At 49.3% G+C, this 23,140-nt stretch overlaps 1 protein-coding gene and 1 non-coding gene across 3 annotated transcripts in view; both read right to left on the reverse strand.

Moving 5' to 3' along the window:
• The window catches only part of MSH2 (mutS homolog 2), a 430,334-nt gene that overhangs the window by 308,069 nt on the left and 99,125 nt on the right, over nt 1–23,140 (reverse strand). The window contains exon 1 of one of the 2 annotated variants that reach the window (XM_063918703.1): nt 515–629. The exons of the other annotated variant lie outside the window; for it this stretch is intronic. The gene's annotated coding sequence lies outside the window, so the exon portion shown is untranslated. Of the gene's footprint in view, nt 1–514; nt 630–23,140 lie in introns of those variants that run through there. 2 annotated transcript variants of the gene reach the window in all.
• Nucleotides 7,081–7,201, reverse strand: LOC134913542 (U5 spliceosomal RNA). Its single transcript, XR_010177282.1, has one exon. It is a non-coding gene; the product is annotated as a U5 spliceosomal RNA (small nuclear RNA).

Here is a 23,140-nt window from a genome sequence, read left to right on the forward strand (position 1 = left end):
ACAATGATTCATTCAAGAAACAGGAAGGCAGCTGTGACGTCATCTTCCTTTAACCCTCCCTGCTCCAGACGTACATTCTACATCACAGGCAGTGTGCTTATATTCAGCTCCGCATTATAAGCTAGGGGAATGGGGGGGGGGGCTTTGGGAGCCCTGCTTTGGCCACTTGATCGCTCCCTTATGTCAGGGAATCAGGATCCAGAGAAGTTCGGCCATCAGTTCCCATAGCCTTCCAGCATCTGAGTGTATGCTATTGTAATAAACAAAGCTATAGAAATATAGGTCCTGGTCCTCTATAAACATACCTTCCAGACATTTATAAAACTGGCGCACAGGCAACTGTGTACAGGTGGTGTAACCAAGACAACCAAGTTGTATCGCGTTCCAACTTCAGCATGGGAAATGAGAACACACACCTGGATGTAATGGTCTACAGCTATTTCTACTGATACTACATTTGCAATACATAAAAGTGGAGTAAGAAGTGCAATCTGTGTAATCACCCATTACTCACACTACTGTGATGACCCGGCACAACTACACAGCTCCATTATTCTGTAAATCACCGTTTTAAAGGACCCTTTAATCTCCACACAGCATCATACTATCTAATCCCACACTTTGCAGACGAGTATGACACGGACCAGACTACTGCAATTACACCTTGAACTTCCCAAACATAAATCCCGGCCCGGTTATAAATAAAACATTTCCAACACCAAAGTCGGCACCTCCCTGCGCTGTGATCTCTCACTTCTAATAAAAGCTCTGAATACGTTTTCTATTATTAACCTTCTTCGTAATGATGCAATAAATGTCCGAGTACACACAGAACACTGCCAGATCCTCTGCCATTCACCAACAAGAAGGCGCTGCAGGGATCATGGCATACATCTTGCAGTGCAAATCATCATATTATAAAGCAAGCTAAGCTATTTGGAATGCAATCATCTTTCCTGGAACTCTGCCCCGGGCAATTGTTTACATCTGGTTAAAATTGTTGCTTCAGTACTAAAACCAGTTCCCAAGTAGAGCGGAGTCACGGCAGGTTGGAGAGGCCAGGCCAGCTGGGCCTTGCAGATCCACAGCAGAAGAAATACAGGGTGCTTAGAGAGCGCGGATCACCGCTCTGTGGCCTATAGAGTGGATGCTACATGATAAGCAGAGCGCTCTCTCTCTCACTGTGGTTCCTCCAAGTAGGAGCACCACAACTGTAGCATCATGGTATGACATCACTGGGGCATCAATGGATGAAACTACTGATAGTTAGTGGCTGGAAGAACCAGTTTCATTGCATGAGGTCACAGGCAATCTTATCCCTGGTAACATACCACTGAGAGGGGGGAATGTGATGGTGGTGAAAGACAGCAGCATACGCATGTATAGTGTGAACATCAGATTTGACGGATAATGGTGGAAATGGGCAATGATGCTGTTTAGCTGGACATAGCCTATAAGTGTTTGACTTAAAACTAAAGTACATAACTCTCTAATATGCTGGGGCCAGTGCTGTATGTTCTGGGCATAACACTGTGGTGGGCATGAGGCTGCTGATCAGGGCTGTATATGATGGCAATAAGTCTACGGTGGGGTTAAAGCTGTAATCCTGGTGCGGAGCTGTGGATGGTCTGTGGTGGCCGGTGCGGGAAATTGGGAGTTTAGCCTGCTGTGGGGTTGAGACTGTTATGCTGGTGCAGAGCTGTGGTAGCCGATGCGGTATATTGGGAGTATAGCCTGCTGTGGGGTTGAGGCTGTTATGCTGGTGCTGAGCTGTGGATGGTCTGTGGTGGCCGGTGCGATATATTGGAAGCATAGCCTGCTGTGGGGTTGAGGCTGTTATGCTGGTGCTGTATATTGGGAGCATAAGCCTGCTGTGGGGTTGAGGCTGTTATGCTGGTGCGGTATATTGGGAGCATAGCCTGCTGTGGGGTTGAGGCTGTTATGCTGGTGCGGTATATTGGGAGCATAGCCTGCTGTGGGGTTGAGGCTGTTATGCTGGTGCGGTATATTGGGAGCATAGCCTGCTGTGGGGTTGAGGCTGTTATGCTGGTGCTGTATATTGGGAGCATAAGCCTGCTGTGGGGTTGAGGCTGTTATGCTGGTGCGGTATATTGGGAGTATAGCCTGCTGTGGGGTTGAGGCTGTTATGCTGGTGCAGAGCTGTGGTGGCTGGTGCGGTATATTGGGAGCATAGCCTGCTGTGGGGTTGAGGCTGTTATGCTGGTGCAGAGCTGTGGTGGCCGGTGCAGTATATTGGGAGCATAGCCTGGTGTGGGATTGAGGCTGTTATGCAGGGGCAGAGCGGTGGATTGTTTGTGGTGGCCGGTGCAGTATATTGGGAGTATAGCCTGCTGTGGGGTTGAGGCTGTTATGCTGGTGCAGAGCTGTGGTGGCCGGTGCGGTATATTGGGAGTATAGCCTGCTGTGGGGTTGAGGCTGTTATGCTGGGGTAGAGCTGTGGATGGTCTATGGTGGCCGGGGTGCTGTATATTGGGAGCATAGCCTGCTGTGGGGTTGAGGCTGTTATGCAGCTGCAGAGCTGTGGTGGCCGGTGCGGTATATTGGGAGTATAGCCTGCTGTGGGGTTGAGGCTGTTATGCAGCTGAAGAGCTGTGGTGGCCGGGGTGCTGTATATTGGGAGTATAGCCTGCTGTTGTGTTGAGGCTGTTATGCTGGTGCAGAGCTGTGGTGGCCGGTGCGGTATATTGGGAGTAGAGCCTGCTGTGGGGTTGAGACTGTTATGCTGGTGCAGAGCTGTGGTGGCCGGGGTGCTGTATATTGGGAGTATAGCCTGCTGTAGTGTTGAGGCTGTTATGCTGGTGCAGAGCTGTGGTGGCCGGTGCGGTATATTGGGAGTATAGCCTGCTGTGCGGTTGAGGCGGTTATGCTGGTGCAGAGCTGATGGTGGCCGGTGCGGTATATTGGGAGTATAGCCTGCTGTGGTGTTGAGGCTGTTATGCTGGTGCAGAGCTGTGGTGGCCGGGGTGCTGTATATTGGGAGTATAGCCTGCTGTGGTGTTGAGGCTGTTATGCTGGTGCAGAGCTGTGGTGGCCGGTGCGGTATATTGGGAGTATAGCCTGCTGTGGGGTTGAGGCTGTTATGCTGGTGCTGAGCTGTGGATGGTCTGTGGTGGCCGGTGCGGGAAAATAGGATTTTGGTACTTACCAGGTAAATCCTTTTCTTTGAATCCATAGGGGGCACTGGAGTACTCTTGGGATATGGACGGGCGTAGCCGAACAAAGGCACTGAATATTTAAATTTAGGACTCTCCCCCCCCCTCCATATCCCCGAGTACCTCAGTGTACTCTCTCAGTGTTTTTTACTGAGCGAACAGGAACTATATAGAGAGGTTGACAATGAAGAATACCTATAACATAACGGACAACCACAATGTTGACCCATAACCTTACTGTCAACTAAACAGTTGACACCATAACCATAACATAACGGACAACAACAATGTTGACCCATAACCTTACGGTCAACTAAAGAGTTGACACCATAACCGATAGAACTTTATAATTTGAACCAATCGGTGAAAATGTGTTACCATAAGCTCCTCTGAGCTTAATATCAATCAAGTAAAACTTGTTACCCTAAGCTCCCTTGAGCTTAAAACAACCCAGGTAAAACTGCTCTGGGTGGGCGTCCAGTGCCCCCTATGGATTCAAAGAAAAGGATTTACCTGGTAAGTACCAAAATCCTATTTTCTTTATCATCCACTAGGGGTCACTGGAGTACTCTTGGGACGTACCAAAGCTTCCCTCGTGGGCGGGAGAGCTGTTTGATACTTGTAACAGTAGGCAGGCCAAAGCTAGATGCTGATGGCGCCACCATTCATAACGTGTAAACGTGCACGGCTATGTAGCCGCGTCGTAGACGCTCCACGACCCGCTGGGTCTGACATTCCCACAGAACCTGTGGGATGAGCTATTACTGACGTAGGCGATTGTAACTTAGCCTTAAAGTAAGCCTGACTTGTAGTCATTATTATTATCCCACTGGATAATGTCTGCTGAGAAACTGGCTAACCCCAGTTGGCAGAATCATAGAGAACAAACAACGTATTGATATCACGTACTGTAGACATTCGGGACATATATAAACGCGTAATGCGTGTACCACATTCAGAATTCTAGAATGTGCTGTCCACACAGGAACCACTATTGGTATATTGATGTGAAGAATACGAAAGCGGAATTCGTCCGAAGATCTGCTTTGTCATGAGAAAACTCAAATACGGTGGCTTGGAATACAAGGCACCCAAATATGAAAACAAAACCCTTGCCGAAGCCAAGGCTAGAATAAAAATGTTTTCCAAAGTGAGAAACTTAATCCCCATTTGTTGTAAGGGTTCAAAATATGAAAACTGTAAGAAATCTGAACCCAACCTCAAGCCACCTGGCGCTGTAGGTGAGATAAATAGAATCTGAACTTTGGTGACACCTTGTATAACGGTGTGTACAGACGCAATAAAGACAAACGTCTTTGAAGATAAGTTTACTACACAGATACCTGCACCCTCCGTGCAAGTAAACGCAGTTTTCAATACCACCCCGTTTAACAGAATACGGATAACTTGAAGGATGATGTCGGAAACTTCCGAGGTTTACGACTTATGTAAGCACACGAAATTTTGTAATAATGAGCTGCCTTAAGCGGTCTACTAGCTCGTAACCTGGTTGGTATAACCGACACTGTAATGCTCTATTTCTTAAGAGGGCGGTTTGAACCCTCACCCCATCAACCGCAGCTGCGGTACATAGGTAACTATGGGTAAAAAAACGTTCCCTGATGTACCAGGTTGGACGTATTATGAGCGGCCCAAGATCGTGTGCAAGTATTCCTTGGAAATTCGAGAAGCAACTTCTCCGACACACATGAGATACCATCAGTATGACTGTGACGAACTGTCTTATGATCCGTTTTGACAACGGAGAGAGAGAGAGAGCAGCGGAAAATGGTGGAGCCAGATACACGATGCTGAATGACCACATGAATGTGAGAGACTCCACCGCCACTGCCCTTGTGATCTGTTGTTTTGTACACATACTGAGCTTTTGTAATTGTGGCGAGATACCATCATGTATACCTGAGGGTAACCCCCTTCTGTGGACTCACATATGAAACACCTCTGGATTTAATGTCCAGTTTTCAGGATCCAAATTCTGACGGGTGAGATCATCTGTCTAACAGATGTCCACTCACGGAATAATCTCTTGACATTTTCACATAATGGTGTTCTGAGCCATTGAGGATTGGAGTTACCTGCCGCATTGCCATGCGGCTTTTTTGTTCTCTGTATGCAACTGCCGTTGCGTTGTCTGACTGCCCGTGGTCAGACTGAAAGCGAAGCATGTAGTGCATTGTAAAATTCACGTAGTTCCAGGACATTTATCGACAGCAATCTATCGTGTTTTAGAACCTCTGTCGCTGATTTTTTGTAAACTACAACTCCTGAACCTCTGCGACTCTCGTCCAGACACCCTCGCCCCTCTGTGGGAACCGCGAGTGAAGGGCGGCGAACTAAATCGCTTTAAAACGCATTATTATCTTAACTAGGTGAATACACCAATGTACCGTTAGTGTGCGTGAATTGCACTAATTACTAGATGTACATTTGTTCTTGCTGGTGTAGTAGGTAAATGCTTTGAATTACCGTATTTATAATCTTACCTAGGAATTGTGAACGTGATCTGCCACCGCAGTATACATTAGTAGCGCAAGTTAGAGGAACTTTGTTGATACAGAGTTCTTATGAGCAGATCATCTAAGATAGAGAAACTCTGTTGCGACAGAGTTCTTATGTGAGATGAACTATCATCTTCCAACATCACTTTGGTAAATACCAGAGTATAAGAAACGGTAGACCTGAAATGGTTAATGGTTGTGGCGATTTGCAAACGCTAAAACCTGTGATGAACAAACCGGAATGGGTATATCTGCATTGTGCAGATCAAGTGCAAGTATGCAATTTTGTGGCTCCAATCTGCCAATACTAACCGCAGCAAATCTATTTTCAAACTGCAGTAAGTGACTTGCTGATTGAAACTGCGACGTAGCTGTATGGTTTTGTTACCCCAAACAGAGGGGAATAAGCAACCCTGACTCTGTTGTTGTACTACTGCCTGTATTATAAAGACAGCTGAAAACCCAGCAGAGACCAAATGACTACCTGCCAAACCGTTCGACTGAGGCAGTCATGTCCTTTAATTTGTAACTAGCTGAGACCTCCATGAGTTGAAGTCTGGAAACCCCGCAAAAGTAACATGTAAAGACGCGCTTCCACAATTGGAAAAGAGATCATCAAACTACTGGCTTGCTGACCGTAGCGTCCTGTCGTTACAAGGCGTGAGTGTTTTGTACCACCGCCTTGAAAAACTGAAGTCTAAAGGGATTAAACGCCGGCACAAGTATTCCGTTTTGATACTGGATGCGGTAATGGCTGAATATCAAATTTAGGACCAACAAGCTGTGGCCTTGTCGTGCTGAACTAGCGACGATGAAAAGTGAGAATCGAAGTACCGTCGTTAGAAGAGGCTTTACAGATATACTCTGCAGCTTCTTTTAACAGTAATGTCATTGTTTCCATACATAGTCTAGTGACCCAAATGTTTCTTGGGTCTTTATAATGTTTGACACAGACGCATTTACCAATGGCGGATGGCGTCATCTTGGAAACGATTAAATAGTGGTCAAAGTCTACTAAGTGTAACAATGGAGACATTGACTCACTGTAATTTATCAATGTATGTTGGCAACAACCCTGCACTATCTGAGTGCTGGTCTAATGTACCCTTCTCACTCGTAGTTATCGGTGTGAGATTTGACATAGAATCGTGCATTAAATTATAAGACCAGTTAAATAAACACTATGGTACCCAAAGGGAAATTGGCCCTTTGGAAAGACTGTCTTTTGTTAGAGCTGGCGGAATAACTTCCGAGACTCCGATGTTTATTTGAATTGCCATTAAAATAGGACTTGAAAATTATTTTTAGTCTGCGCTAGCCTTACTCGCTATGCAGACAGACACCACAATAGGCAACGGACAGCCATTGCACGCCTTATGACGTTATCATGTCATATATATATTTTATTGCTGAACAGCATATTAATATTAAACTCATGGTTGTTTCTCTCTACGGAAATCTTTAGTAAAAACCGAAAGATTTATTGGCTGTGAAGAGAAACCAGAGTAATCTTTATGTGAAAAGCAGTTCACATGGCATATGAAACCCGAACCAAATTCCTACTAACACCCCTGCGCCTCTGGTGGCTTAGAGATGTAGGGCAGGAATGTTCTAGAATTATGGAAAAATACAGTTTACATGGCTAACTTATGCTGACCAAAAATTCCCACTAACACCCCTGCGCCTCTGGTGGCTTAGAGATGTAGGGCAGGAATGTTCCAGAATTACAAACTGGAAAACAACAGGAAGCATGGTTAAAATGGCCCCTTTGCCATGCTGACCGTGATAATCACAGAACAAATTACAAATGTTCCCGTGTTAATCTAGCCTATTATACAGTATAATCACAGGCCGGGTACAACACATGCTCTATGAATAAATATATATATATATATTCCAGACATTAATATATTTATACAGCATCAATATAGGCTCAATAGCCTTTTTACAATGTTAATAACAGCCATTAATATATAGGCTCAAAAGCCTATTATACTGCTACATCACAGACAGTAATATAGATTTAATAGCCCATTACTATCAGGCCATCCTTATAAATATCTTATACATATATTTAACCTGGCAACTTCCACCGGGTCTCTTCCCCCCACCGTCTATGTACTGAGACTGAGAGAGCTGCGGCGGCCGACAGCCTTTGTCATCACCTGCACTGAGGTCTGCTGTGGCCGTTGTGAGGGCGCCTGAGTGGGGAGAGCAGCGGCGTGCCTGGAGCGCTTTCCCCCGCTGGGAAACACGGACGCCGGACGGAGCGGCTGATAAATATGGTTTTCCCCCTGCTCTGCTGTGTCTGAGTGGGGAGAGCAGCCACGTGCTGTGCGGCCGGACGAAGCTGCGGCCGAACGGAGCGCTCACCGTCTTTGTCAGACCTTGTGCGGAGCGGCTGATAAATATGGTTTTCCCCCTGCTCTGCTGTGTCTGAGTGGGGAGAGCAGCCGCGTGCTGTGCGGCCGGGCGAAGCAGCGGCCGAACGGAGCGCTTACCTTGTGCGTAGCGGCTGGGCATAGCGCGTCTGAGCTCCCCCTGCTGTGCTGCCGGACGGAGCTCAGTATGAGCGCGAGGCATGTTAACCCCTACATAGCGGGGCGGCAGCCTGCGCTGACCGCCCCGTTCCCCAGCCTACCTTCCTTGCGACGCTGTAACTCCTGGCTGTGACGGGGCTTCTTGTGTGTAAGCTCCGTCCAGTTTCAGTGAAGTGAGTCATGGCTGTGACGGGGCTTCTTCTGTGTAAGCTCCGTCCAGTCTTCATTGATGTGACTCATGGTTGTTTCAGTGTGAGTCATTCTGTAGTCCTGGCTGCAACGGAGCTTCTTTGTGTAAGCTCCGTTCAGCTTTGTAGTCCTGGCTGTGACGGGGCTTCTATGTGTAAGCTCCGTCCAGCTCCAGTCAGCGTCCCAGTGATCTATGGCTGCGACGGGCTTCTTTTGTGCAAGCCCGTCCAGCTCTCTAGTCCTGGCTGCTCTTTTAGAAGCAGTGAGCTGTCTGTGGCTGTGAGGGTGCTCTTTGTGAGGACCGACACGCCATGCTGTCTGTGGCTGTGAGGGTGCTCTTTGTGAGGACCGACACGCCATGCTGTCTGTGGCTGTGAGGGTGCTCTTTGTGAGGACCGACACGCCATGCGCTGCCCCTGCAGCGGCACTATCTCGGACCCATGTTTTTCCAGAAACTGGGAAGGGATGTGTGTAAAAATAAAAATTAAAAATAAAAATCCAAGTGTGGGTATACCACAAGCCGATGTTCGTGCTGTGAGCACCGAAAAAACACTGAGAGAGTACACTGAGGTACTCGGGGATATGGAGGGGGGGGAAGAGTCCTAAATTTAAATATTCAGTGCCTTTGTTCGGCTACGCCCGTCCATATCCCAAGAGTACTCCAGTGACCCCTAGTGGATGATAAAGAAATTGGGAGTTTAGCCTGCTGTGGTGTTGAGGCTGTTATGCTGGTGCAGAGCTGTGGTAGCCGATGCGGTATATTGGGAGTATAGCCTGCTGTGGGGTTGAGGCTGTTATGCTGGTGCTGTATATTGGGAGCATAAGCCTGCTGTGGGGTTGAGGCTGTTATGCTGGTGCGGTATATTGGGAGCATAGCCTGCTGTGGGGTTGAGGCTGTTATGCTGGTGCGGTATATTGGGAGCATAGCCTGCTGTGGGGTTGAGGCTGTTATGCTGGTGCGGTATATTGGGAGCATAGCCTGCTGTGGGGTTGAGGCTGTTATGCTGGTGCTGTATATTGGGAGCATAAGCCTGCTGTGGGGTTGAGGCTGTTACGCTGGTGCGGTATATTGGGAGTATAGCCTGCTGTGGGGTTGAGGCTGTTATGCTGGTGCAGAGCTGTGGTGGCTGGTGCGGTATATTGGGAGCATAGCCTGCTGTGGGGTTGAGGCTGTTATGCTGGTGCAGAGCTGTGGTGGCCGGTGCAGTATATTGGGAGCATAGCCTGGTGTGGGATTGAGGCTGTTATGCTGGGGCAGAGCGGTGGATTGTTTGTGGTGGCCGGTGCAGTATATTGGGAGTATAGCCTGCTGTGGGGTTGAGGCTGTTATGCTGGTGCAGAGCTGTGGTGGCCGGTGCGGTATATTGGGAGTATAGCCTGCTGTGGGGTTGAGGCTGTTATGCTGGGGTAGAGCTGTGGATGGTCTATGGTGGCCGGGGTGCTGTATATTGGGAGCATAGCCTGCTGTGGGGTTGAGGCTGTTATGCAGCTGCAGAGCTGTGGTGGCCGGTGCGGTATATTGGGAGTATAGCCTGCTGTGGGGTTGAGGCTGTTATGCAGCTGAAGAGCTGTGGTGGCCGGGGTGCTGTATATTGGGAGTATAGCCTGCTGTGGTGTTGAGGCTGTTATGCTGGTGCAGAGCTGTGGTGGCCGGTGCGGTATATTGGGAGTAGAGCCTGCTGTGGGGTTGAGACTGTTATGCTGGTGCAGAGCTGTGGTGGCCGGGGTGCTGTATATTGTGAGTATAGCCTGCTGTAGTGTTGAGGCTGTTATGCTGGTGCAGAGCTGTGGTGGCCGGTGCCGTATATTGGGAGTATAGCCTGCTGTGGTGTTGAGGCTGTTATGCTGGTGCAGAGCTGTGGTGGCCGGGGTGCTGTATATTGGGAGTATAGCCTGCTGTGGTGTTGAGGCTGGTATGCTGGTGCAGAGCTGTGGTGGCCGGTGCGGTATATTGGGAGTATAGCCTGCTGTGGGGTTGAGGCTGTTATGCTGGTGCTGAGCTGTGGATGGTCTGTGGTGGCCGGTGCGGGAAATTGGGAGTTTAGCCTGCTGTGGTGTTGAGGCTGTTATGCTGGTGCAGAGCTGTGGTAGCCGATGCGGTATATTGGGAGTATAGCCTGCTGTGGGGTTGAGGCTGTTATGCTGGTGCTGAGCAGTGGATGGTCTGTGGTGGCCGGTGCGATATATTGGAAGCATAGCCTGCTGTGGGGTTGAGGCTTTTATGCTGGTGCGGTATATTGGGAGCATAGCCTGCTGTGGGGTTGAGGCTGTTATGCTGGTGCGGTATATTGGGAGCATAGCCTGCTGTGGGGTTGAGGCTGTTATGCTGGTGCGGTATATTGGGAGTATAGCCTGCTGTGGGGTTGAGGCTGTTATGCTGGTGCAGAGCTGTGGTGGCTGGTGCGGTATATTGGGAGCATAGCCTGCTGTGGGGTTGAGGCTGTTATGCTGGTGCAGAGCTGTGGTGGCCGGTGCAGTATATTGGGAGCATAGCCTGGTGTGGGATTGAGGCTGTTATGCTGGGGCAGAGCTGTGGATGGTCTGTGGTGGCCGGTGCGATATATTGGAAGCATAGCCTGCTGTGGGATTGAGGCTGTTATGCTGGGGCAGAGCGGTGGATTGTTTGTGGTGGCCGGTGCAGTATATTGGGAGTATAGCCTGCTGTGGGGTTGAGGCTGTTATGCTGGTGCAGAGCTGTGGTGGCCGGTGCGGTATATTGGGAGTATAGCCTGCTGTGGGGTTGAGGCTGTTATGCTGGGGTAGAGCTGTGGATGGTCCATGGTGGCCGGGGTGCTGTATATTGGGAGCATAGCCTGCTGTGGGGTTGAGGCTGTTATGCAGCTGCAGAGCTGTGGTGGCCGGTGCGGTATATTGGGAGTATAGCCTGCTGTGGGGTTGAGGCTGTTATGCTGGGGTAGAGCTGTGGATGGTCCATGGTGGCCGGGGTGCTGTATATTGGGAGCATAGCCTGCTGTGGGGTTGAGGCTGTTATGCAGCTGCAGAGCTGTGGTGGCCGGTGCGGTATATTGGGAGTATAGCCTGCTGTGGGGTTGAGGCTGTTATGCAGCTGAAGAGCTGTGGTGGCCGGGGTGCTGTATATTGGGAGTATAGCCTGCTATGGTGTTGAGGTTGTTATGCTGGTGCAGAGCTGTGGTGGCCGGTGCGGTATATTGGGAGTATAGCCTGCTGTAGTGTTGAGGCTGTTATGCTGGTGCAGAGCTGTGGTGGCCGGTGCGGTATATTGGGAGTATAGCCTGCTGTGGGGTTGAGGCTGTTATGCTGGGGCAGAGCTGTGGGTGGTCTGTGGTGGCTGGGGTGCTGTATATTGGGAGCATAGCTTGTTGTGGGGTTGAGGCGGTTATGCTGGGGATGGCTATATGATAGTCATGAGGCTACTAATCCGGCCTGAGAACTGTATTTGGAGGGAATGAGGCTGCAGCAGGAACAAAGCCGCTATTGGTCAGTGATCTGTTATGGTGCACTAAGGACGGTTAGCATATTACGCAGGGTATATATGAGGGTACGGGACTATGTGCTGGGAAATAATACACTATGCTGAGCATGGAGCTGTAGGTGGAGGGTATCTGTTTGATACAAAGGGTATTTACTGTTGCTATACCACACATACTATATACACAAACCGAGAACAAATACCACACCAGCAATATATGTCAAGTATCTTATTATTGTCCTCAGATTTGCTCAGTATGGGCCATGGATTGCCCGCCAAAATATATAAGGCTTCTTATGAGGTGCTAGCAACTACTTAATATGAACATCACAATATAACAAAAGAAGAAAGTAGTTTACCATGGTGATCTAGGACTCAAACAATTTTTATTAAAAGTTTATCACTACTGGTATGCATTAGAATCTCATTTAATTATTAAAACTGTGAAATATAAAATAACGGATAGTGGAAAAAGAGAAAGCGTGCACGCACTCATCTTGTTCACTAACCTTTATTACCGGTAAATCTTTTTCTCGTAGTCCGTAGAGGATGCTGGGGACTCCGTAAGGACCAAGGGGATAGACGGGCTCCGCAGGAGACATGGGCACTTTAAGAAAGACTTTAGGATTTGGGTGTGCACTGGCTCCTCCCTCTATGCCCCTCCTCCAAACCTCAGTTAGAGAAACTGTGCCCAGAAGAGACGGACAGTACAAGGAAAGGATTTTTGTTAAACCAAGGGCAAGATTCATACCAGCCCACACCAATCACACCATATAACTTGTGATATACTAACCAGTTAACAGTATGAAATTCAACATAGCTTCAGTCGGAAACTGAAAGCAACCATAACATAACCCTTATGGAAGCAAAACTATATACAAGTCTTGCAGAAGTAGTCCGCACCTGGGACGGGCGCCCAGCATCCTCTACGGACTACGAGAAAAAGATTTACCGGTAGGTTTAAAATCTTATTTTCTCTAACGTCCTAGAGGATACTGGGGACTCCGTAAGGACCATGGGGATTATACCAAAGCTCCCAAACGGGCGGGAGAGTGCGGATGACTCTGCAGCACCGATTGAGCAAACAGGAGGTCCTCCTCAGCCAGGGTATCAAATTTGTAGAATTTCGCAAACGTGTTTGCCCCTGACCAAGTAGCCGCTCGGCAGAGCTGTAGTGCCGAGACCCCTCGGGCAGCCGACCAAGAAGAGCCCACTTTCCTAGTGGAATGGGCCTTGACTGATTTAGGTAACGGCAATCTAGCCGTCGTATGCACCTGCTGAATCGTGGTACAGATCCAGCGAGCAATAGTCTGCTTTGACGCAGGAGAGCCAACCTTGTTGGCTGCATACAGGATAAACAGCGCTTCAGTTTTCCTGACTTTGGCCGTCCTGGCCACGTAAATTTTCAAAGCCCTGACTACATCCAGATACTCGGAATCCTCCAAGTCTCGTGTAGCCACCGGCACCACAATAGGTTGGTTCATATGAAAGGATGACACCACCTTAGGCAAGAATTGAGGACGGGTCCGCAATTCCGCCCTATCCATATGGAAAACTAGATAGGGGCTTTTGTGAGACAAAGCCGCCAATTCTGACACTCGCCTAGCCGAAGCTAAGGCCAACAACATGACCACCTTCCAAGTGAGATATTTTAACTCTACTGTCTGAAGTGGTTCAAACCAGTGCAACTTAAGGAAACTCAAAACCACGTTAAGGTCCCAAGGCGCCACCGGAGGTACAAAAGGAGGCTGAATATGAAGCACTCCCTTTACAAAAGTTTGTATTTCTGGAAGTGAAGCCAATTCTTTTTGAAAGAAAATGGATAATGCCGAAATCTGAACCTTAATGGAGCCTAATTTTAGGCCCAAATTCACTCCAGTTTGTAGAAAGTGAAGGAAACGGCCCAGATGGAATTCTTCCGTCGGAGCATTCCTGGCCTCACACCAAGCAACATATTTACGCCATATACGGTGATAATGTTTAGCAGTCACATCCTTCCTAGCCTTTATCAGAGTCGGAATGACCTCATCCGGAATGCCCTTTTCCGCTAGGATCCGGCGTTCAACCGCCATGCCGTCAAACACAGCCGCGGTAAGTCTTGGAACAGACAGGGCCCCTGTTGCAACAAGTCCTGTCTTAGAGGAAGAGGCCACAGATCTTCTGTGAGCATCTCCTGCAATTCCGGGTACCAGGCCCTTCGTGGCCAATCTGGAACAATGAGAATTGTCCGAACTCCTCCTTTTCTTATTATTCTCAACACCTTTGGGATGAGAGGAAGGGGAGGAAAAACATATACCGAGTGGAACACCCACGGTGTCACTAGTGCGTCCACTGCTACCGCCTGAGGGTCTCTTGACCTGGCGCAATACCTTTGCAGTTTTTTGTTTAGGCGGGACGCCATCATGTCAATCTGGGGCAGGCCCCACTGGCTTGCAATCTGTGCGAAGACTTCCTGATGAAGTCCCCACTCCCCCGGATGCAGGTCGTGCCTGCTGAGAAAGTCTGCTTCCCAGCCGTCCACTCCCGGAATGAACACTGCTGACAGGGCGCTTACATGGTTTTCCGCCCAGCGTAGAATCTTTGTGGCTTCCGCCATTGCCACTCTGCTCTCCGTGCCGCCCCGGCGGCTCACATGAGCCACTGCGGTGATATTGTCAGACTGGATCAGAACCGGTAAGTTGCGAAGCAAAGTCTCCGCCTGACGAAGGGCGATGAATATGGCCCTTAGCTCCAGGACGTTGATGTGAAGACAAGTCTCCTGACTTGACCAAAGACCCTGGAAGTTCCTTCCTTGTGTGACTGCACCCCAACCTCGGAGGCTCGCGTCCGTGGTCACCAGGACCCAGTCATGAATGCCGAATCTGCGGCCCTCTAAAAAGTGAGCACTCTGCAGCCACCACAGGAGAGAGACCCTGGCCCTGGGGGACAGGGTGATCAACCAATGCATTTGTAGATGCGACCCGGACCATTTGTCCAGTAGGTCCCATTGGAAGGTCCGTGCATGGAACCTGCCGAATGGAATGGCCTCGTAAGATGCCACCATCTTTCCCAGGACTCGCGTGCAGTGATGCACTGACACCTGTTTTGGTTTCAATAGGTTCCTGACCAAAGTCACGAGCTCCTGAGCCTTTTCTATCGGCAGATACACCCTTTTCTGGTCCGTATCCAGAATCATGCCCAAGAAGGGTAGACGAGTCGTAGGAACCAGCTGCGACGTCGGGACATTGAGAATCCAGCCGTGTCGCTGCAACACCCCCAGTGAAAGTGACACGCTGCTCAGCAATTGCTCTCCTGATCTCGCTTTTATGAGGAGATCGTATAAGTACAGGATAATTGTGACACCTTGCTTGCGCAGGAGCACCATCATTTCCGCCATTACCTTGGTGAAAATTCTCGGGGCCGTGGAAAGCCCAAACGCAACGTCTGAAATTGGTAATGACAATCCTGTACCGCAAATCTCAGGCACGCCTGATGAGGTGGACACATGGGAACATGAAGGCATGCATCCCTTATGTCCAGAGATACCACAAAATATCCCCCTTCCAGGCTGGCGATGACTGCCCTGAGCGATTCCATCTTGAATTTGAACCTTTTCAAGTATAGGTTCAGGGATTTTAAATTTAAAAATGGGTCTGACCGAACCGTCCGGTTTTGGAACCACAAACAGGGTTGAGTAATATCCCCTGCCCTGTTGAAGCGGGGGAACCTTGACCACCACCTGTTGAAGATACAATTTGTCGATTGCATTTAACACTATCTCCCGTTCTTGAGGAGACGTTGGCAGAGCAGATTTGAAAAACCGGCGAGGAGGCACCTCTTCGAATTCCAGTTTGTAACCTAGGGAAACAATTTCTATTGCCCAGGGATCCACCTGTGAGTGGGCCCAGATGTGGCTGAAAATTCGAAGCCTCCCTTAGTGGAGCCCCAGCGTTCTGCGGTGGATTTTGCAGAGGCCGGGGAGGACTTCTGTTCCTGGGAACTAGCTGTGTTGTGCAGCTTTTTCCCTCTGCCTTTACCTCTGGCAAGAAAGGACGATCCACGGCCTTTCTTGTTTCTATTTGATCGAAAGGACTGCATTTGATAATGCGGTGCTTTTTTAGGTTGTGAGGGAATATAAGGTAAAAAAATAATATTTTACTTACCGGTAAATCTATTTCTCGTAGTCCGTAGTGGATGCTGGGGACTCCGTAAGGACCATGGGGAATAGACTGGCTCCGCAGGAGACAGGGCACTTTAAGAAAGAATTAGGAATACTGGTGTGCACTGGCTCCTCCCTCTATGTCCCTCCTCCAGACCTCAGTTAAGGAAACTGTGCCCGGAAGAGCTGACAGTACAAGGAAAGGATTTTGGAATCCAGGGTAAGACTCATACCAGCCACACCAATCACACCGTATAACTCATGATAAACTTACCCAGTTAACAGTATGAACAACAGAGCATCAGATAAACCTGATGCAACCATAACATAACCCTTATTTAAGCAATAACTATATACAAGCATTGCAGAAGAAGTCCGCACTTGGGACTGGCGCCCAGCATCCACTACGGACTACGAGAAATAGATTTACAGGTAAGTAAAATCTTATTTTCTCTAACGTCCTAGTGGATGCTGGGGACTCCGTAAGGACCATGGGGATTATACCAAAGCTCCCAAACGGGCGGGAGAGTGCGGATGACTCTGCAGCACCGAATGAGCAAACACAAGGTCCTCCTCAGCCAGGGTATCAAACTTGTAGAACTTTGCAAAAGTGTTTGAACCCGACCAAGTAGCTGTTCGGCAAAGCTGTAATGCCGAGACCCCTCGGGCAGCCGCCCAAGAAGAGCCCAACTTCCTTGTGGAATGGGCTTTTACTGATTTTGGAGGCGGCAATCCAGCCGCAGAATGAGCCTGCTGAATCGTGTTACAGATCCAGCGAGCAATAGTTTGCTTTGAAGCAGGAGCACCCAGCTTGTTGGATGCATACAGGATAAACAGCGACTCAGTTTTCCTGACTCCAGCCGTTCTCGCTACATAAACCTTCAAAGCCCTGACTACATCTAGTAACTTGGCATCCTCCAAGTCACGAGTAGCCGCAGGCACCACAATAGGTTGGTTCAAATGAAAAGATGACACCACTTTTGGCAGAAATTGCGGACAAGTCCGTAATTCTGCCCTGTCCATATGGAAAACCAGATAGGGGCTTTTATGTGACAAAGCCGCCAATTCTGACACACGCCTAGCCGAAGCTAAGGCCAATAGTATGACCACCTTCCACGTGAGATATTTTAATTCCACGGTTTTAAGTGGCTCAAACCAGTGTGATTTCAGGAAACTCAACACCACGTTAAGATCCCAAGGTGCCACTGGTGGCACAAAAGGGGGCTGAATATGCAGCACTCCCTTTACAAACGTCTGAACTTCAGGAAGAGAAGCCAGTTCCTTTTGAAAGAAAATGGATAGGGCTGAAATCTGGACCTTAATGGACCCCAATTTTAAGCCCAAAGTCACTCCCGACTGTAGGAAGTGAAGGAAACGGCCCAGCTGGAATTCCTCTGTAGGGGCATTCCTGGCCTCACACCAAGCAACATATTTTCGCCATATACGGTGATAATGTTAAGCCGTCACGTCCTTCCTAGCCTTCATTAGCGTAGGAATAACCTCATCCGGGATGCCTTTTTCTGCTAGGATCCGGCGTTCAACCGCCATGCCGTCAAACGCAGCCGCAGTAAGTCTTGGAACAGACAGGGCCCCTGTTGCAACAGATCCTGTCTGAGAGGCAGAGGCCATGGGTCCTCTGTGAGCATTTCTTGCAGTTCCGGATACCAAGTCCTTCTTGGCCAATCCGGAACAATGAGTATTGTTCTCACTCCTCTTTTTCTTACGATTCTCAGCACCTTGGGTATGAGAGGAAGAGGAGGAAACACATAAACCGACTGGAACACCCACGGTGTCACTAGTGCGTCCACAGCTATCGCCTGAGGGTCTCTTGACCTGGCACAATACATTTGTAGCTTTTTGTTGAGGCGGGATGCCATCATGTTCACCTGTGGCAGTTCCCAACGACTTGTAATCTGTGTGAAGACTTCTTGATGAAGTCCCCACTCTCCCGGGTGGAGGTCATGCCTGCTGAGGAAGTCTGCTTCCCAGTTGTCCACTCCCGGAATGAACACTGCTGACAGTGCTTTTACGTGATTCTCCGCCCAGCGAAGAATTCTGGTGGCTTCCGCCATCGCCACCCTGCTCCTTGTGCCGCCTTGGCGGTTTACATGAGCCACTGCGGTGATGTTGTCTGACTGAATCAGCACCGGTTGGTTGCGAAGCAGAGGCTCCGCTTGACTTAGGGCGTTGTATATGGCCCTTAGTTCCAGGATATTGATGTGCAGACAAGTCTCCTGACGACCACAGACCCTGGAAATTTCTTCCCTGTGTGACTGCCCCCCACCCTCGGAGGCTTGCATCCGTGGTCACCAGGACCCAGTCCTGAATGCCGAACCTGCGACCCTCGAGAAGGTGAGCACTCTGCAGCCACCACAGAAAAGACACCCTGGCCCTGGGGGATAGGGTGATCAGCCGCTGCATCTGAAGATGCGATCCGGACCACTTGTCCAACAGATCCCACTGAAAGGTTCTCGCATGGAACCTGCCGAAGGGAATGGCTTCGTATGACGCCACCATCTTTCCCAGGACTCGCGTGCATTGATGCACCGACACCTGTTTTGGTTTTAAGAGGTCTCTGACCAGAGTCACGAGCTCCTGAGCCTTCTCCACCGGGAGAAAAACCTTCTTCTGGTCTGTGTCCAGAATCATGCCCAGGAAGGGCAGACGCGTCTTAGGAATCAGCTGCGACTTTGGAATATTCAGAATCCAGCCGTGCTGTTGCAACACTTCCCGAGAGTGTGCTACGCTGATCAGCAACTGCTCTCTGGACCTCGCCTTTATGAGGAGATCGTCCAAGTATGGGATAATTGTGACTACTTGTTTTCGCAGAAGCACCATCATTTCTGCCATTACCTTGGTAAATATTCTCGGTGCCGTGGACAGACCAAACGGCAACGTCTGGAATTGGTAATGACAGTCCTGTACCACAAATCTGAGGTACTCCTGATGAGGTGGATAAATGGGGACATGCAGTTATGCATCCTTTATGTCCAGAGACACCATAAAATCCCCCTCTTCCAGGCTTGCAATGACCGCTCTGAGCGATTCCATCCTTTTCAGGTAAATGTTCAGGGATTTTAAATTCAATATGGGTCTGACCGAACCGTCCGGTTTCGGTACCACAAACATTGTGGAATAGTAACCCCTTCCCTGTTGAAGGAGGGGAACCTTTACCACCACCTGCTGGAGATATAATTTGTGAATTGCCGCTAACACTATTTCCCTCTCTATGGGGGAAGCTGGCAGGGCCGATTTGAGGTAACGGTGAGGGGGCATCACTTCGAATTCCAGCTTGTATCCCTGAGATACAATCTGTATAGCCCAGGGATCCACCCGTGAGCGAACCCACTGGTGGCTGAAATTTCGGAGACGTGCCCCCACCGATCCTGGCTCCACCTGTGGAGCCCCAGCGTCATGCGGTGGATTTAGTTGAAGCCGGGGAGGACTTCCGTTCCTGGGAACTAGCTGTATTGTGCAGCTTCTTTCCTCTACCCCTGCCTCTGGCAAGAAAGGACGCACCTCTGACTTTCTTGCCTCTTTGTGATCGAAAGGACTGCATTTGGTAATATGGTGCTTTCTTAGGTTGTGAGGGAATATATGGCAAAAAATTTGACTTCCCAGCCGTAGCTGTGGAAACTAGGTCCGAGAGACCGTCCCCAAACAAGAGGTAAAACCTCCATGTGCCTTTTTGAGTCGGCATCACCTGTCCATTGCCGAGTCCACAGGACCCTTCTGGCAGAAATCGACATTGCATTTATTCTAGAGCCCAGTAGGCTAATGTCTCTCTGGGCATCTCTCATATATAGGACAGCGTCTTTTATATGCCCCAGGGTCAGTAATATAGTATCCTTGTCCAAGGTATCAAGTTCCTCAGATAAAGTATCTGTCCATGCTGCTAAAGCACTACACATCCAGGCCGACGCAATTGCCGGCCTTAGTATGGTACCTGAATGTGTATAAACGGACTTCAGGATACCTTCCGGCTTTCTATCCGCAGGATCTTTTAGGGTGGCCGTATCCTGTGACGGCAGGGCTACCTTCTTAGATAAGCGTGTCAAAGCTTTGTCTACCCTAGGGGAGGATTCCCAGCGTAACCTGTCCGCTGGCGGGAAAGGATACGCCATAAGCAACCGTTTGGAAATCTGCATTTTTCTATCTGGAGATTCCTAAGCTTTTTCACAACTCATTTAACTCATGTGAAGGGGGAAAGGTCACCTCATGCCTTTTTTCCCCAAACAGATAAACCCTCCTGTCAGGGACTGGGTTTTCCCCTGAGATGTGCAATACATCCTTCATTGCTATAATCATGTAGCGGATGCTTTAGCCATTTTAGGCTGCAACTTTGCATCATCGCCATCGACACTGGAGTCAGAATCCGTGTCGATATCTGTGTTAACAATTTGGGATAGTGGGCGCTTCTGAGACCCTGACGGCCTCTGCGCTGTAGGATCAGGCATGGGTTGAGACCCTGACTGTCCCAAGGCTTCAGCTTTATCCAACCTTTTATGCAAGAAGTAACATTATCATTTAAAACCTTCCACATATCCATCCAATCGGGCGTCGGCGGCAATCCCACATTCATTTGTACCTGCTCTGCTTCCACATAGCCTTCCTCGTCAAACATGCCGACACAAGAGTACCGACACCACACACACAGGGGATGCTCTATTTGAGGACAGAACCCCCACAAGGCCTTTTGGAGAGACAGAGAGAGAGTATGCCAGCACACACCCCAGCGCTATATGACCCAGGAATTACACAGTAACTTAGTGTTTACCCAGTAGCTGCTGTATATACTGATTTTGCGCTAAATTTATGTGCCCCCCCTCTCTTTTTACCGTGAATCTGCAGGGGAGAGCCTGGGGAGCTTCCTCTCAGCGGAGCTGTGGAGAGAAAATGGCGCTGGTGAGTGCTGAGGAAGAAGCCCCGCCCCCTCAGCGGCGGGCTTCTGTCCCGCGATTTTGTGTAAAATAATGGCGGGGGCTCATGCACATATACAGTGCCCAACTGTATATATGCCACTTTGCCAAGCGGTCTCTAATTGCTGCCCAGGGCGCCCCCCCCCTGCACCCTGCACCCTACAGTGACCGGAGTGTGTGGGTTTAATGTTGGAGCAATGGCGCACAGCTGCAGTGCTGTGCGCTACCTCATATGAAGACTGGAGTCATCTGCCGCCGCTTTTGAAGTCTTCTTGCTTCTCACGCCGGCTTCTGGCTCTGCGAGGGGGACGGCGGCGCGGCTCTGGGATCGGACGACCAAGGGTGCGTTCCTGTGTTCGATCCCTCTGGAGCTAATGGTGTCCAGTAGCCTAAGAAGCATGACCTATCCACAGTGAGTAGGTCTGCTTCTCTCCCCTCAGTCCCACGTAGCAGAGAGTCTGTTGCCAGCAGATCTCTCTGAAAATAAAATAAAAATCCTAACAAAATACTTTCTTATAGCAAGCTCAGGAGAGCTCACTAAGGTGCACCCAGCTCGTCCGGGCACAGAGTCAAACTGAGGTCTGGAGGAGGGACATAGAGGGAGGAGCCAGTGCACACCAGTATTCCTAATTCTTTCTTAAAGTGCCCTGTCTCCTGTGGAGCCCGTCTATTCCCCATGGTCCTTACGGAGTCCCCAGCATCCACTAGGACGTTAGAGAAATTAGATTTGCCTGCCGTAGCAGTGGAGACCAGGTCTGAGAGACCTTCCCCAAACAATTCCTCACCCTTGTAAGGTAAAACCTCCATATGCCTTTTTGAGTCGGCATCACCTGTCCATTGTCGGGTCCAAAGGACTCTTCTAGCCGAGATCGACATAGCGTTGATTCTTGAACCCAATAGACCAGAGGTTCTCAAACTCGGTCCTCGGGAGCCCACACAGTGCATGTTTTGCAGGTAACCCAGCAGGTGCACAGGTGTATTAATTACTCACTGACACATTTTAAAAGATCCACAGGTGGAGCTAATTATTTCACTTGCGATTCTGTGAGGAGACCTGCAAAACATGCACTGTGTGTGCCCCCGAGGACCGAGTTTGAGAACCTCTGCAATAGACCAATGTCTCTTTGTGCATCTCTCATATATAAGACAGCATCTTTTATATGTCCTAGGGTCAATAGGATGGTATCCTTATCCAGGGTATCAAATTCCGCTGCTGCTACAGCACTACACATGCCGCATGCTGCTACAGCACTACACACCCATGCCGACTCAATAGCCGGTCTGTGTAAGGTACCTGAATGTGTATAAATGGACTTCAGGGTAACCTCCTGCGTGCGATCAGCAGGATCCCTGAGGGTAGCCGTATCTTGGGAAGGCAGCGCTACCTTTTTGGATAAGCGTGTCACAGCCTTGTCCACCCTAGGGGATGATTCCCGCCGTATCCTGTCCGTTGGCGGGAAAGGATACGCCATAAGAATCCTTTTGGGAATCTGCAGTTTCTTGTCTGGAGATTCCCAAGCTTTTTCACATAACTCGTTCAGCTCATGTGAGGGGGGGAAATTTATCTCCGTTTTCTTTCCCTTATACATGTGTACCCGCGTGTCAGGGACAGGAGGTTCCTCTGTGATATGCAAAACATCTTTGATTGCAATAATCATATATCGAATACATTTAGCCACCTTTGGCTGTAATTTTGCATCATCATATTCGACACTGGAGTCAGAATCCGTGTCGGTATCCGTGTCAACTATTTGGGATAGTGGGCGCTTTTGGGACCCCGAAGGTCCCTGCGACATAGGTACAGGCATGGGTTGACTCCCTGACTGTTCCCTAGCTTCAGCTTTATCCAATCTTTTGTGCAATAAATTTACATTGGCACTTAAAACATTCCACATATCCATCCAGTCAGGTGTCGGCGCCGTCGACGGCTACGCCACATTCATTTGCTCCTCCTCCTCCCTCGAAAAGCCTTCTACCTCAGACATGTCGACACACAGGTACTGACACACCACACACTCAGGGAACCCTCTTATCTGAGGACAGTTCCCCCACAAGGCCCTTAGGAGAGACAGAGAGAGAGTATGCCAGCACACACCCAGCGCTATAATAACCCAGGACAAAAACACAATATTTATGTTTACCCAGATAGCACTTTTATACTCAATTCGCCAATTATGTGCCCCCCCTCTACTTTAAAACCCTCTTGTCACC

This window comes from Pseudophryne corroboree, chromosome 4 (genome assembly GCF_028390025.1).
Source record: "Pseudophryne corroboree isolate aPseCor3 chromosome 4, aPseCor3.hap2, whole genome shotgun sequence".
In the NCBI taxonomy this organism is placed as follows: Eukaryota; Metazoa; Chordata; class Amphibia; order Anura; family Myobatrachidae; genus Pseudophryne; species Pseudophryne corroboree.